Below are 17,558 nucleotides of genomic sequence, written 5' to 3'. Positions count from 1 at the left end.
CAAAGCTCAAAGTATTCGCGCGTCTCAAGGCGCAATCCGGCATCGATATGATCGCACCGTGAAACACTTTGAGTTCAAACCCGCTGGTGGGAGTCGGCAAGTATTGGGCGATTTCGAGATCACGAAGTTGTCTCAGAGATACAGTTACGAAGAATGGGTTCGAAGATAATAGATCAGACCAAGGGGCTGTTGTTCCCCTAGTTTTTATGCCTCGAGTCGTTAGTCGTCCCGCGAAGCTGCCGATTCCCCAGTTTTTCCTCTCCTGCAATACGAACTTCGAGCTTCAATGGAGCTCCGAATGAGAGACCACACTGCGACTGACGATGAGTGTGCCCAAAAAAAAAACTCCTCCTCGGTCGCATTTTCCCCGGATGACTCTGGAGACTCTTCTGGCTTCCTCTGGCTTCTCATCCTCAGAATATTTTGAAATATTTCACATGTACATGCATCCGATACTCGCTCGTTCTGTCGATTCCCCTTCTCGGAATGAATAATTGCATGGCGGATGTCTCCGATGACAAGAATGACAAGAACGGCATAATTCACACGCGATGATTCTGATTTATTTACAAGTCGGGCTCGATCCTCGCTGACAAACGAAATCTTGCCTACGGATAAGTATTTCCGTAAACCTTCACAGACCAGTGACGTTCGGGCAACGAATGTTTTTTCGAGATACTCTGATTGACACCCTACTTGACACCGAACGCATCCGAGGTAGGCATGGGCTGCACTTGTTGGGCTCCGAGCCGTGGCGCTCGTTCATAATTCCCTTCGGATTCGCTTCGGGCCTAGGGAGAGGTCTGAGAGATGTTTCTCGATTTCGGGATCCGTCGAGGAGGCTCGTGGTCCCTGAACTACGAACGGCACGTGGAACAAGCGTCTGACTTGCGTCTTTCGAATCCTGATCCATCAAATTCGATCGGTGTGACAACCATCATCAAGAATGTAGACCGGTCGCCTGATCTTCACGACAAGAGTTGCCGCCTGCGTCCCGAGGACCTCGCTCTCATTGGCGCCCGAAGAAGAATCATAATCGGTGAGTGAATCCGCGAAACAAAGATTCCCGAGTGGATTCGCGCGAGCTATTATACGGATCTTTCGAGTGCCTCATTTTCGAACTGGATGTCAATCCCCGCGGTGGACTCGGTGATTTCGGGCAGTTCATTTTCTTCCTGACCAAATCCTCTTTGTTTGTTCACTCCAATGATCTACCGCGTTGGATGGAGTCCGTCGGCCTCTTCATTCTCATTCACAAGAGACATGATCCCTAGCAGGCCTCTAGCGCAGCGGTTCTCAACCTGGGTTCCGCGAGCCCCTGCTCGGCTGCTCAGACTTTTATTCATTTGATCGAATTGGGATGAACTTTCTAAGCTCTAATGCAGTGGTTCCCAACCTTTTTCTTCGACGGAACCCCTAGGGGTTCCGCAGGGGTTCCGCAGGTAGACTTTGGGGTTCCGCGCAATCCGCCACGGAACCCAAGGGTTCCGCGGAACCCAGGTTGGGAAACACTGCTCTAATGCATGCAAGATACTTCATGCGATCGTGGTCGAAGGTTTTGAGGTGATTAAGGGAAAAATTTGGAAAGATAGAGTCCGAAACCAATAATAAGGGTTCCGCAAAACCCCACCAGGGTTCCGCAGGGCAAAAAAGCTTGAGAACCCCTGCTCTAGCGTCCTCGGAGCTCGAGAGGTACCCGGAGAGAAAACTACCAACTCAGGTTTTTCATCGTAAAGCATCTGTTTCGCGACCCGACGGACAGCAAGGTGAAATGTGGGTTCACGGGACTCTCGCAGAAGAATCGCACCGAGGATCTCAGGAAGAGCATAGACATGGTCGACGCGCGCTGGGCTTTATCCGGGATTTTCATCTCACTCTTTTTCCATTCCTCAAGCTCGAAAAGATCCTCGAAGATTGACAGGTGGTGAATGCTCCGAACGTACTCTCGGCGCGGATATTCAGCAAGTACATAGAAGGTACAGTCACAAACGTGGAGCTGGCCGAACTCGGAAACTCCGCTCTGTGGAAGTCTGGTGACAATCGCAGAGTCCCGGACAAATTCAGCCTGCACGCGACAGGTGACGTGGTCAGCTCCGGCTCCTAGACCCTGAAGCGGAGTCCTGCTCGTACTGCATATCGTGTTGTTCCTCTCCGCTCAACATCCCGAGATGAAAGAGCCTTGTTCCCCCGTATTCAGGAAATCCGTGACCTACAACAGACGTCAAGCCTGGGCCGGTTTGTAACGTCGCGAGCCGGTGGTGCGTGGATAAGATGTCGTAGTAAAAAGTACATCCGAGATCTCCGTGAAAAGTCACCCGTCTCATCGCCGCAGGAGTGCGAGCCGGAGTTTTATTTTCACAGCCTTCATTTCTAGAGTATGCGCTGTGAACGAGCTGAACCCGCTCCTCGGTTCTCCAATTTCCCTTTTCCCGCACGAGTTGAAATGTTTGTAACAAGAGACGTCGCTCCGGTCTCATTCTTGTTTTCGGATAGCTGTCGTCCTACGTCACGGCGCTTGTGTCTTTTCTGGGTAGGGGTCAGCGGTGATATTAAACATTCTCATTCTAATATATGTTGTTGCCACTGCTCCTGTCTATAAAAACGCCTTCGCTCAACGGCGTTCTCAGCTGGCGCTTGAGAAACTACGTATCTATAAGAGCTCTCCTGGAAAGCTTCCACTGTTGACTCCGGGCCCTGAGTTGATATTGGACGGGAAAACGCATTTGCGCCGATTGGCTCGCGACCGCATCAGCGGCCGAAACATAACCACCCACATGGGAACGCCGCTGAACCCAAATAGACCTCAGATCATCTCGACCGAAATTCGAGTCGACGAGCTAGTGTTGAAGGGGCCTGTGACCTTGACAGGTGAGTGCCAATGACAACGTTAGTTCTCTACAGCCTTTCAGCGAGGGAGGGAATCTCGATGGGATGTTCACATTCCGGAACGAAGACGCTCGAAGATTCCAGTTTAGCTCCTTCTCTCTCGATTTCGATTTCTCTCATTCCAGGCAAATTCAATGGACTGTCGATTCCGGACGATGTGTTCTCGACGCGGGACGGCATCCTTGATCTCCCTGTTCTTCAGATGAAATAACCGCTTCGGAAGTCCTCCGCTTTTCCTCTATCTCTGGCGGTTCTGACTCATTCCGGATAGGAGCGTCGGACCTTCGATCCGAAGCGAAATTCAGGCTTCGGGGAATCGAATATCCCCAATACTCAGTAGGTGGGGCACAATCGAAGTCATCGATCGTCTGCGATGCGGAAGCTCATAGTGGCAGATGAAATTCGCACGAGTGTCTCAATGATCCTGACAGGGTCGCTACTCGACGTAAGGGGAACCGCTCTCGCGAGCTCCGCGTCTATTTCGGTCGTCCGCGTTGATCTCGATTGACCAATGCTCTGGGGAATATCGACGGGCAATCAGTGGATGTCCGGAACGTGCTCATGAAGAGTGTTCAGCAATCCATCAGGGATGATGTGAGAGTTTATGGAACGACAGTCGCCAACATGTTGACCAATAGGGGCAGGAAGCTCGATATCGACGGAGTCCGAGAGCTTCCAAGAGTGGATGAGGAATTGAGTTCTCCTGCTCGGATGGGATATGGGCAGCAAAATTGCACTGCGGTTTGGACACTTGCGGACGGCGAAAGATTGCCTCGCAGATAACTCCGACAAAGCACAAGCAATGTGATGCATGGACCCGTCACGCTGACCTCTGAAGGCCCCTGTGCACGCCAAACCTGCGCGGTCGCTGGTTTCAATCGATGCCTGCTGCTGGACATGGCGCGAATTCTCCGACGTCACGCTGAGGAGATCTTTACCGATTGCGGAACCTTTAGCGCGACCCGATTTCGGTACTGTTTTTCTTAACGGATTGAAATTCGAGACCTCTTCCAAAATCGCCTACATTGATCCGCTCTCCCTCCCTGTTGTCTCGCTTGGGCTCAAGAATACGTATTCTGGCCCTCTCATCTCTCTCGAGTTCTCAGCGTTGCGCTGCCAATTCTTTCTGTGCCCATTGCATTCATCTACAACCTCTCCTTCGGCTCTGCTACTTTCCCTCTTGCTTACAAAGAGGCCCACGTCGTTCCGTTGTACGAGGGTAAGGGTAGCGCCCTCGATCCTAACAATTATCGACCTATCGGCCTCACTCCCTTCCTTTCTAAGTTGTTCGAAAAATGTGTTTCGACTCAACTGCAAGCATACCTGTCCCGTGCATATGTCCTTTCTGAGCACCGACACGGCTTTAAGCCTCATCGTTCTACCGAGAGCCCCTTACTACAGATAAAGCAGTTCCTGGATGCTTGGAGTGAGCGATGTAACGTCGTAGCGGTTTTCCTGGATGTGGCGAACGCCTTCGATTCCTAGGATCACGCTCTCCTCCTCATGTCCCTGGGCTCCCACGGTGTTGATGATCACTCTCTCGCATGGTTTAGCCCATTCCTCAGGGTCTCGACCGCTGGCCTGACCTCAGCCACGTTTGATATTTCCCATGAAGTTTCACAGGGCTCTGTCCTGGGACCCCTTCTCTTCATCATTTGTTTGAACTCTCTACTCATTCGATCCAATCGCTTATCATCGCGACTTTCGCCTGATTCGTACGCCGATGACACTACGGATTTGTTCCGGGTTGATCGTAAGAATGTAAGTTCTGATCTCTACACCCTCAATACACTCCAAGTTGAAATCCTATCTATGTATTTTCAGCTCGCTCCGCATGGTGGTCAACTCAGGAAATCGGTTCTCCATCGATTCGTGATTCATTTCTCTGCAGATGTAAATGGCATATCCTGCGATTGACCTCCTTATACGCTCTTTCGGATACAGACAAAGGGAATTTAACGGACATATTTTCGTCGTAAGCTTGTCGCCGATTACGAAGCCAGACTGAATCCAACTCAGCCCGAATATATTCTGAGCCCGGGGAGGAGACCGTGTTGAAGTTGGACTAAGCGAACCGCACTGAGGCCGGAGATGCTTCTGAGGTAAATTTGCATCTAACTGCTGTCTCTGCCTCTCGAGGATCCCTCCTCATGCAACGACACCGCAGGGTTCTCGATCGCAGAGAAAGACGCGGTCACGTTCCTCACGGGGAGAAGCGGGGAGAAACCTCATCAACTCGAAGATTTCGCTTCTCCTCGTTTGTCCCGTTCCTGTTTTTCCCATCTCTCCGTGTCCCGCGTGACTCTATCGTAGCTATCCGAAGTACGATCACCGTACCACGTCTAGGTGGACTGATCTTAATTAGGAATAGGGAGGAAAAACATATTTTCGTTTGGCGCCTTGCTCACATGGGAGGACCCGCCTCATCCAGAATGTTCCGCAGATCTGAAATCGTACGGAAGTTTTTCCCTGTCCCGCGTCAATTCTATTCTCGGCGCAAGCGCCTTCTCTGACTCTCGGCGGCGACGGAGCAGCCCGGGAGTCGAGTGCTCGTTTCGAGTGGCGAGCGACGTTTTGTAACAGCTGCTGCGCTTCGTAACAGGCATTTGTATGCTTCAGCCCGGAGCCTCGATCGCGCATGGGGAAAAGGACAAACGAGTGCAGTTTGGAGATGCTCTGCGAGCGAGAAAAAATCTTAACACAGTCACTTGAGATGCGCATTCGTAATTGTACAGTATGCTTCGCAAAATATCGTCGAGAAGGAGGCACAGCGGTGTAATCAGCGCGTCGGCGTCGTGATGTCCTCGCGGAATTCGCACCTGGGCTCCAGAGTTGCGAAGAGTCCCAGGCTACAAGAACTGGTCCGCTTATGCAAATTTTGATAATTCCACAGATTGGCGGCAGATTCAGCTGCTACTGTTGCGCGCAGGCACCGGATGTGCGTCGTCCTGAGCGGATGTCCGGGACTTCGTTGGCCATGCGCGGATCCTTCGGGCCGACAATCTGAAGTCAATATTCCCGGTGCCGAAAAAAAATTGTGGTGAACTCATCTACGAGCAGACCTCTAGATATCGAACGCTCCGCCGGCATCACCTTCGGCACCGTCAGCGTCGTCAAGGTAATGCCTTCCGAGGAAGTATTTTTTCCCGAAGTTCCTCCCTTCTGGACCCTCATCCTCTCATTATGTCCTAAGGTTCATCGATAGGATCACGGGCTCAGCCTGTACAGGGTGGAGTGACAGGGGCCCGGAGCCGTGGCACAGTTTGGTGCGGTCCCCGATCGAAGCCTCGCAAGTGGCGACCGTCCAACTCGAGAACAAGTGTCCCGTGATCGCGACTCAGGAGCGACCCAGCCTCCTGCTCGTGATGCGGAGGTTCGTGCCGTCCGAATATGAAACGCATTATCCGAACAGAAGATGGCGTCTCAGAGTTGCAGGAGAGAACACGACACCCGACTTGCACGCGGTCTGTTCTTGACTGCTTATCCATCAGGGAGAAACTTTCCAAGGCGAGCTGCGTGTTCGACTCCGACCAGGCCGGACCTCATCACGTCAACCTTGACCACTCAGGCTCTTGCTTTCTGAGCCTGTCTCTGACTGCACGCAATTTTCCTCGTTCCTCCCTGTATCGTTTCCGAACACACACAGATTTGATGCTTGCATCCATTGGCACTCTCTTTGACCCCCAATAGGGACGGAGGAGTAGTTGCTTTTCAGCGACTCGAATCTCATCGGGATGCGTCTCGGAGGTGCAAGGCCCAGGACGGTTGTTCCTTCACTCGAGGAGTCACGGTCGGGATGAGCGTGTCGTGGAGCGACTTGGAAGGATGTCTGTCTGGGTATAGGTCGTTATGAGTAGATCCTGACGCCTCGGCACGCGAATGACAAAAACGTGAACCTCGAGATTGTTATTTCGCGCGATTTTTTCCCGCGCTCTACTAACACGCCGCGCCACGAGTGGAATATTCTGCGGCGGCTTCTTGCCGCTAACTCCCCTCTCTCGTCTGTTTTAATCATAGCCGCCGTACCGTAGACGAAAATGCAACGTACACCCTGCATTGTTGATAGCACGGTTGCCGATGCCGCTGTTGCCGCTTGACGGCTAAATATACATACCCTTATATTTACCAGGTCGGAAGAGGACGGCTCTGGAAAGTAGGAACCGAGGCCCAAGAAAGAAGCAAACTGGCTCTGCGGTGGCCATGTGCGACGTTGATGCCCCTCGTGGAGCTGGCTGATTAGTCTGCCAAGAATAACCGCGCGGATGATCAGGCGAGACCTGGCTAGGGCCGTTTGCCTGCAGGCCACGCGGAATTCAATCACGTGCTTGCCCCATCACGGATCCTCCTCAAACTCCACGTTTAGAGCGGGAAGTTTCCATCTACGGCCCGCTGTAGGTACATTGTCAGCGGTTCATACATGTTGTATATCGTCGCGCAGTCGCTCTCGCGCCGAGCGGCCCGGAGAGCGGTCTGTCTGTCGATCGTTTGCCGCAGCGATCGAAGTGATTTGAGAAAATCGGTGGGAGGGGCGAGGAAATCGGACACAGCTCCCAGATCCGAGAGATAGATGGAATTACAGAGATAGAGGAAGAGACGGTAGAATTGAGAGAGGCAATGGACCAACGACTCCATTGGCGATAAGTGGATCCTTGAGCAACGAAGCCTCAATCCTTGCTCAAGCCTGAGGTCGTTCGAGCTCTCGGTCGTCTCTCATTGTCTGTCCAGACATAATTGTGTCAACAATGGAGCGCACTGCACACAAGAGCGTCATTAGGAGGTGGTTCCGCCTCAGGACTGATGCTCTATCGACACGGATCCTGGAAACGGAGCAACTTGTCTGGCGGAGAAGGAATGCAGACATATCTGATGACTCTACATCACGAACAGAGGAGATCCAAAAGCACGGAAAAAATGATTTTCGCAAACTGCGAACATCCAATCTTGTCTTTAGCCGGTCGCTCCAGCGCGTTCGAGAAAATGAAGACATTGTAAATGCGAGGCGTCACGCGATACTTCTTCTGAACCGTTGTGATTGAGTACAGGCACAACTAGTGGCACCTCAAGGTCACCCGCGTAGGTTCCGCGATGGCTGGTGAAAATTGCTATCTCCGAAGAGGGGAGAAGATGAAGGAGGACTCCCTCCAACTCAACACATTCCGTCTGTTCAAATGACATTCAAGGGTCGATAAGACTGATGGAATATTCTACAGGTACATATGTAGATCGAATTCGGGCCGAGCAAATCATCATTCCGTGGGAATCGTTTGCCCTTCGCTGCGTCTGTCGAACCTCGGTGGCAAGCGCGGGGATTTCCGACGATGAAAAAGAGCTCGTTTCGCGGGTCAGGAATCGAATCGCACGGACGACGCACCCAGCCCGTTGAGAAGAGGCAACGAAAACATTCAAGGCTCCATTCTCAAGAGTTTCCTTTGTCATTGACTTTCCCCGTTCTTCGGCGACGTTGTTTCAATCGACTGACTTTTACCGACTCGCGGCCGGAATCAAGCAAATTACTCGCTTCACCAGACGAGAGACAGACCTCTATTGTGACCGACCGACGGACGGACCGAGTGGAAGACCGCTCGTTCGTCTGTCCCAGCTTGCGTGGCCTTCAGTGTGCTTGGCAGTTTTCTATTGTACTCCACTCTTCGTTTTTGCTCGTTCTGCGAGTCACGTTTTTTGTGCGTTCTTTCTTTCCCCTGTAAGTATGAGATTGTGACTCCCGACGTACGCGTTGGTCGACGGCGCGGCGGTGGCTTCTCCTTCTCGCACACCGGTCTCTTCTCGCCGGAGGCTCAAGTCGGCAGTGAATTAGTTGCAGGTTAACTCGCACCCCGCGCTCCTCCTCCGGCCTGATCTCCTTCGTCTATTGTTACCAACTGTTGAGATTCTGGCACCTGCTCCAACGAGATAAGATCCCTCATTCCGTAATGAGAAGGAATCGGTTCGGGCTGCCGCCCGTGTGAATCCCTTCTGCACCAAACGTGAATTCTTCTATCGGCTGATGCTTCGGACGCAAGAATATGCGTTCAGAGCCCTGAATCCTCCCCTATGCTTGTCCTTTAGGGTCGTAACGTGATTCGCTTGCCTGTCCGTGTCCTTGAGGGAGGCGACGACTTACGCGACGAAATCTGCGGAGCTTGTTCCGGTGGACGGCGCGCAGACAATTCACTCTGGTGGTCAAGAAATGCGTTAAGCCAGCAAGCTACTTTATTGGATTACGGTAATCTCATAAGTGTTGAGGGTGACGGCGGATGAGAAAGGAGCAATCGATAGAGTGGACGCCGTCCGAGAGAATGGAGGAGGGCACCGTATCAAATCTTTCCGATCGTTGCGGGTCATATCGATGGAAGGCGCAAGCCCTGTACCGAGGATGCGTAACTCGTCTCGATGCCGAATGTTCGTGCTGATCCAGAAAACTGGTTTCTCTCTCCTCTAATATCTCTGTCGCGTCGGCCCTCTCCCAGCGGAACTCTTAATATCACATTCAGGAATCTCGTTATGAGAGAGTCTCTATGTTCGCGCCCGAATAGCCTTGCGCGAATTCCTGGGAATCCGAAGCACGGCTCGACGTTAGGCTTGGTTGGATTCGGATGGGAAGGAGATCGAGACAGAGCGGGTAGTGAGCAAGAATCGACGTATGTAGACACACGAGCCTTGGAGCCGCTTTGGTATTCACAGAGAAGCGCTCCGGATGGGATGCGATTCATTAAGGCTCACAGCGATCTCCCCTCCAAGCGAGGAATTTTCCTTTTTCCACTGACGGCTGAAACCCGAAAGTCTTCGTCTTCTACTAGAATGCTGTACATTCCATGCTCCACGTTCATACAGGCTATATCCAAACGGAACTTCGTTTCTCGCGATTGTTTCGAGTCCTGCAATATTGCCAACACGAGCCTCCAATCGTGGGCTATGACGATCTGGGAGGAATCTGATTTGACGCACCGAGTTTAGACTTTTTCTCTTGTTAAACTTTAAGGAGCCCTACTCCAGGGCCCGATGAGAGTGACGAATTCTTGATCGACCACGTTCTCTCGAGGCTCCTTCCTGTCTGATTGGGGACCCCGATGTCTCAAGTCTTCGGGAAACTAGAATAAAAATCATCGGCATCGGTAACTCCTTTGACTCGGATCTTCTTTCGCCAGGGTAGATGAGCGGAAAGAGATTGAGCAACTTTGGAGACTCGACATCGAGGACTCCATCGAACGACCTGGTGTCGTTCGCTCCAGTGACCATCGAGCCCTTGTTATGCTTGCAGCGAGTCCCGTTGTGCACATCGTCGTGTCTGGGATCCTCCAGGAGCGGCTGGGTGTTGTTGGCGGAATTGGCCTCTGGAGATACCCCCTTTGAAATAACACAAGTTCGCTCGCCGATAGAATGGCCCCTTCAGCATCCCCTCAGCTACGCCAGCGCGATGGACTCGAGGTCACGTGGAGGGAAATTTTCAGACCTCGATGTGCCGGCCCCTCAACCTTCCGGTTGCCAGAGGCGTCTCAGCTCGGCAACTCCCCTCCTCTTAACAATGATACAGGAGTTGCGGCACGAGAGGCAAAGACTCGGAATGCCTATATCCGAGCTTCCAAATTAGGGTGGTGAAACTTTGCATATCACTGCTGCTGACGTTGAAAAGTTACAGCGAATCGTACACGCTCAGAAGTCAAGACTACGATCAGATTCAGTAACCGGTGGCGGTTCGCGTCTCGTCACTCTAACGCCAACTGATTCTGTCGGAGTTCTGGGAATCTTTCGAGTTTCTGATAAGCAATAGGAACACTCGCGATCGTCCTGAAGTTCGGGATGAGATCAACACTCCCACAGACGGTGGCGCTATATGGGGGCACGTCGGAGACTAAGCAGGCGCTTCAGACAATTCGACGCATAGCAGTGATCCTATCAGCTTTTCCTAGCTCTTTCTCCGGAGAGTTCGATAGTCTCCGTCTCTCTGTGGTCTCCGCCGAAGAGATTACTGCCGCTTCCCTCACAGCATTCAAAAAATAGGATTCGGCGCGCGACGAGGTACGGCAAACCCTATCTTCGAAGTGGTGGAGAACGTTGAGGGCAGATGAGTGAAAATGAGAGAGACCCGACCCCGGATAATATCGTGCGCTCTCCTTCACGCTTCTGTGAACTCTCGAGCGAAAAGGTCCCCATCCTTCGGTCTCGAAACGCTATGCAGAACGACGTTTGACCTCAATAGGCGAACCCTGATGCCAGCTTTCGAATGCTGCCAAGCGGAACGAAATCAGCAGCGAACGATCTGGATCGTGGCCGAATGACTGCGTCTCCTAGCCCAGGTTTGGTCTCTCTATCTCCGGCAAGTTTCAAATTCCGGATTCGTTTAGGAGCTCCGCGTGAGTTTTCAGCTCCAGCTCGGGACTCGGTAGGCGAATACTACCTTCCATGAGGGGGTTTGGTAGAACTCGACGTGGGAGTGTGAACCTTCCTAGCATTCGCAAGGGTCACTCTTCCTCGAGTCCTCGGGAGATTTACCCAATTCGAGAAGCTTCTTCCGGGAACCTTGGAATTGGCCCTTCGAGATCTCCACCTCAGCAAAGAGTCTTTTTCCGACGCTCTCGGTCACATCGGATCTTTCCGAGAGAAAGAGCATCCATGGGAAAACCGCAATGAGGCGAGGGATCGGAAATTCCATCCCTACTCTAGATTAATTAATCGACGTTGGACCATCGCCAGCCGACTCGGGCATGTGCAGTTGGCGGTGTTTTAAGAGTGACGCATTGTTTTCGAACAATCCCCTTGTGGTCCAGATTGGCTGAGTGGCCTGTCCTTCCCTTGCTCCCCACAGAGGGCCGAGATGATCATTACTTCTAGAGCTCCCCATACTGTGTCGGGCCGGCCCATTGGCTAACGAACGAACTTGTTGAACAGCGATCCCCATCTGGATTCGCCATGCTCTTACAAGAAGGAACGTTTACGAAGCCGAGCTGAGACTCTTCGAAACTTCATTCTGAATATTCCTCGGAGCTTCCTCGGAGAACCGGACTCATGATAACTCACCCATTGGGAGGCGGAGGTATATGTTTACCGATGGAAATTCGAGGGACGAGGCGTCGTTTCCCTAATTCTGTATTCAATTACGGTTTGGCGGGAGGGGGAAACCGAGCGAGGGAGTCTCGAGGCCTCTAGCTCCAGGAATACTCGGAGCGACTCTAAGCTTGCATATATAATTGTTTCGGCTGACGGAGATCCCCGGGCGTTCTAGGCGGCTCGCCGGGGCCACTGCGTAACGGCGGGCGGAACAATACTCTATTCTGGGTAGCAGGATGCATCCGCGAAGACGAAGGAGCAACGTGAAGAGTTGGGAAGAGGCAGTCACACAGCGTTCCCGTTTGCTTTTCTCCTCGACAAATCTGTGCTGCCTGACATGGCGCGGCTCTACTACAAGACGTATGGTCTGTTCCGGAAAGAAAGCTTCGGCGATTTTTCGCTCCGACTCAATGATTTTATGTGCAACGAGATCGGAATCCTTCTTCGGAAGGCTTCGGGAACCACTCGTACTATTTTATGCATCAGAGCAAGCGCACTCATACGGAGCGTCGCGCGCTCGGGGTCGCGCTGGTATTTCACAGTCGTCTCGAAAGCGTACGATCAGAACTGTCCGTAAACGGAAATTCTCATGGCGATATATGAGTCGACATGCGAACTTATAACGAGGTTCCAACTGATACACTACGATATGAATGTAGTTATAATATATGTTTTCACATCCGAGAGCTGACACGATTTCTCTCACAGTCATGATGATGATGATGGAAGAATCGATCGCGGGGGTATTAATATTTTGATGATTTATCTTCGATAGGTGACGTGAGTCAGAAAAATCGGGGAGGCGTTCCCTCTCGAGCAGATCCCCGATATACAAAAGTACCGTCTAGAATTTTTTCTCGCTCCTTTTCCTCAAGATTTTTCCCTCGAGGAGATATCAACTCTCGCTTATCCAAAATAGACAGTCGATTCTCGCCCGTTGGGCTCGGAAGAGAACAGCGGAGGCAGATGTCTGCATCGGACCGGAACTCAGATTCCAGTCGGGAGTCAATATTGACAACTCTCGATGGTGCCCGCTGATGGGAGTTCGAGTCACACATAGCCCTCAATGGTTCCTCGTTTCGCAAAACCGATCGATCGGCCCGCTCGAGTGGTCTTAGCAAGACCATGAGCAGAACGTTGAGTGAGATAATTTTTTTTCCGCTCATGGAGAAGAGAATTCATTGATGCCGCGACGTTGTTGGTTCATGCTCGACCGCTAACTCATCTTCGTCCTGAGAAAAGTACGGGTTTCACTCAGTCATTCGGAGCGCTGGACGCAGTCTCTGTTGATCGGCGAGTATTATTTTGGTCGTCTTCCTCCAAATAGTCGCTATCTGGACTCCTCCATGAGGTCTCCTCTCATTCCAACGTTTCAGTCTCTATCTCCAGTTCCCTAGAGACGGAGAAAGAGGAAGAGAGAAATGACCGACTGACTCTCAATCACTCACAATGCCTACCACACGAAAAAGATTGCGTCGTTCTCTTTCAATTATGTCGACGGACCAGCTCGACGACTCAGAAGTGTATCATTCCCTTTGGCATCTGCCTGGGCCCGGGACGAATCTCGCTTTATCTACCGAACTATCCCCATTTCTCCTCGACCGTCAACTGTTCCCTCGCCTTCTTTCATCACCTGGCTCATTGCCCATGGCTTTCGATGCTGCCACTTGTCGTCTTCCTCTCGGTCTTAGGTCCTGACAGATCCGGGAAGCCGAGCCGCATCAGGGGCAGTCCGTTCGACTGTCACTGAACTCAGAAGGTTCTACGTTCTACGTTACTCACTAATGGCGCTCATGACAGATGATGTCGTTCCGAAAAGTCACTCGATTCTCCAGCACAGTGGTTCTCAAAATGGGTTCCGAGGAACCTTTTGTACCGCGGGCTGTTTTTGGGGTGTCGAGATATTCTGGCCTAGTCCAGCCTATTTCCACAGCTTCTGGTTCGGAGCATGCCAGCCCTCTTTGTCTCCCGAATTATCATCGCGGGAACCGAGACAGTTTTTCCTTCTGCTTCATCCGGAAATTATGGGGTTCTCCTCCCGCTCCGGATACAATCAACACCCGCGATCACGCGTCACCGTGCGCGACGGATATTGACTTGCGAGCTCATGGCTGTAGTCGAGAATGTGGCGCAGTCGACATGATGCAGCTGCACGAGCACGTACACCTTCTGCGTTTTCCTCGTCCAGAGAACCGGCCAGAGTAAATCCGTGCCCAAATCTCTCAGTCATCCGTCTCATTGATCACATCCATTGTAAGGTAGAAACCTTCCATCGAGGGTTCAAATCAGGTCATCTTTGATAAAATATTCGAGCGTCGGAGCTGATTGAGATTGAAGGCATTGAATTTTTCACGCGGAAGTCTCTATTCCAGCGTATAGCTCCGTGGAGTGTTTCGCGGGTCATTCGGAGTGCTGTCGGAGTTCCACGGAAAAAAAATTGAGAACCAGTGCTCTAGCAGATGCTTCTGTCGTCTCATGAAGCGCTAAGGGTGAGGAGGGCCTAGGGGTCTCGGGCGCCTAGGGCATTCACGTACGTATCGCCCCAGATGCCCGACTAGTGGGAAGTTAGGTGGAAACTGTCAAAACATAGTCTGGCCAGCTAAACCCTATTAGCGTCCGGCGAAGTGGTGAAGGAGTTCCACGACTTCCATAGGACGGAGAGTAAAGCAACCAAGCCGATGACCGTATCGTTGGGGTTACCGTTTGGAATCGTGACGACTCCGACTCTATGGATTGAGGAAGAATCCGAATCGGAGCAGAGGAGACGCTTGCAGTCATGCTGTGTTGTACCCGGGCTCCGGGAAGGGCGTCCCCCTCGCCGGAGAGGACCCCCGGTCGGAATAAATGGACTCGTCTCACATCCGCTCTAGCATCTCCCGAGAAAGAGTAATCGACACTAATGATGAAGAATACAGTTTCAAGTGTACACACACAGAACATATTTATGAGGCTTGCTTTCTCATGGAATACAAATGGAACTCCGTTTGTCTACAGGTGCTCGGAGGATTCTAATACTGCTTCAATGATCATCTCTCGAGTGCTTCTCCAAGTAACATCATCCATCATTCAACAGATTGCCCTCTCATGAGATATAATCAGTCAATAAATCACTCGGTAGAACTTCATACATCCATTAACATGTCCGGGTCGGGAACGACGGAAGTCGCTCCTTCCAAATAGTAATAGAAGTATGTTTTGGTGATGTTTGTATTATGCATCTAACGGTAAGTCGGTAGGCATACTAATTACCCTTCCAATTATTGTCGGGAATTCTTCTTCAATATAACCTCTTCTCATCTCTACGACAATGTCTAAGCTCAGTCAATGTCGAAGCTATCAATGTTCTGGAGTTCGGCTGAATGGAGATCTCTTTCGCACAGAGACCGTACAATCCTTCTAATAATTCATCTTCGGCGGAGTTGAACCCACCACAACAATCTCCAGTGTTTGACTCAGTGTACGTAATTATGGGGAATGGATATCTAACTGTATATCTATCCATCGATCTATCTGTACAAGGTTCGGTGGGAAGATTACAGATCGAGGCCGCAATTCGCAGTGGCGGGACAGCGGGGAGCCAATAGTGCCGTCTCTGCGGGAGTCTGGAATCTTCATTGACGAGCGCTTATAACCGTGGAGTACGGCATGCCCCACAAGGGCAAGAATGCTCACTGTACGGCTCAATAAAAGAATTGATTCTCGATCTGGATTTTCTTGTGTAACGAGAATGTCCCATGTGTGAAGATGAGAGTTTTCGTTCGGGTGCATTGCATCATCATCATCAATGTCGTCGTCGTGAAACGTAGGATTGTGTAATCAAGAGCTAATATTTTCTCATGATATCCATCCCTCTGCGAGAACCCGAGGCCTTGTGGAACGCAGAGGCTATCGGTCATCCGTTGTCTTCGACAGTTTTCCGATGTGAAACATGAGTTTCGGAGGCACGACCTGCATTCTTCAGCATCATGGTATGGTTGTGGCTCGAACCACCATTGGCCTACTTCAACGATGGGTGTATTTGTGTCATTTTGTTGTTTTACGTAATTAAAAAATCACCGGTCGATGAATGATAAAGTTGAACTTGGATCGGTTCTTAACATGGAATGAACATTAGACAGTGCGGTGTCTTCCATCAACGTCCGCTAGGTCCATCGCCTCCGGGAGTTCGTTTCGATTTCTCTCTTCTCAAGATATCACCAAAAAATATTCAAATCATAGAAATTGTCTCGCCTACCCCGTAGCCTTTCTCCAACTGGTCTTATTCCAATCGCCCTCCCTGGAATCGACGTCATAGTTGTGATCCTCGGAACGAGTGTCTGGTGTCGAGATTATTCATCGTGGATTGACGGACCGGAGTGGGAGGCCACTGGCTTCGAATTTTAACAATGCGGCCAGGCTCGGATCCCATCTTACGGCCTCTGATTCACCGGTGGATTCATCGGACGTCGATCTCTCCCCTTTTGCTCGAGCTAACGGGACTCGATTCGAATCTCTTTCCCGGAGGTATCCGGGAAGGTAGCCAGAACCATCGTATTCGTTTCCCTAGCAGACGTTCCACGAGTCATGGGGACCTACCTAACAGACCCTAGGAGTTTGTTTCCACCCTTGTCTCCGATCCATACTGCATGTTATGTGCTAGAATTGCATTTCCGTCTACAGTCCACGACGAGTGAAATCAGAAGGATTTAGAGTTCGCTATCAACGCTGTTCCCGGACCCCTGAATCTCGGGCTCGCCTTGGGAACAAGTTGTTGCGTGGGATCAAATCGGAACTGCTCCTTTCTTGCCATGCTTGGGTTGTACTGTCTTGTTGAGGGTTTGTTTTATTGTTTCATACAAGTAATAGAACATTCTATTCTATCATGAACACCGCCGTATGTGGGCAAGATAATGATCTAGCTCTCCATCGTATTATGCCCACTACGATCATCATGATGTGATTCTGCAAAATCACTAGATGAGACGCTTAGCGAGCTTAGAGGCTGGATACCTCACAAATGTTCTTATTGTGGGAATGCTTGAATATTCATTGTCGTTTCCCCTATTTTCACTCAAAACCGAATATCCTAGCCTAGTGGAACCTACGTGATGCAACGGTCACCGCAGTGATGATGATGGTGATGACCACGACGACGGTGATAACAAGGCTCTTAGCGTCAGAAGAGCGGCCGCTGAATACGCGGGAGGCTTTCTCGGCGCGTGTCGGCCGTCAAGTTCGCCCAACCCGTCAGCTCCGAGCAAAGCCAGGAGTGTGAGCCAGCTGCCGCCGACGCCGTCAGCTGCAGGTTTGTAAATGTTGTATTTTTCTAGACTTTCACGTCATAGAAGCCGACTTCCTCTTCGGCCCAGGCTCTTATCGTCCGTTTCTCCGACCCCGGTCTCGACTGGATTTGTGCGTTTAAACTCAACCGCTCTCAGAATTTCTCCGGTTGAAATTAGGGGTTTGCATGGCCGAGACACTTTTCGACTCCGACGGAACGAACGTCAGCTGCACGAGCGCTCGTCATTTAAAATATTACGCTGGCAGAAGCAGCTGCGCCAGTAGCGGAGGCAGTACATCAGCGGAGTGGATTCTGTTTCAACGATGTTCGGAAACAAGATTCCGAGGGTGTTCCTCGTCTCTTCTCC

Source organism: Galendromus occidentalis, unplaced genomic scaffold (genome assembly GCF_000255335.2).
Source record: "Galendromus occidentalis unplaced genomic scaffold, Mocc_1.1 scf7180000077089, whole genome shotgun sequence".
Taxonomy (NCBI): domain Eukaryota; kingdom Metazoa; phylum Arthropoda; class Arachnida; order Mesostigmata; family Phytoseiidae; genus Galendromus; species Galendromus occidentalis.
This window is presented reverse-complemented; position numbering follows the sequence as displayed.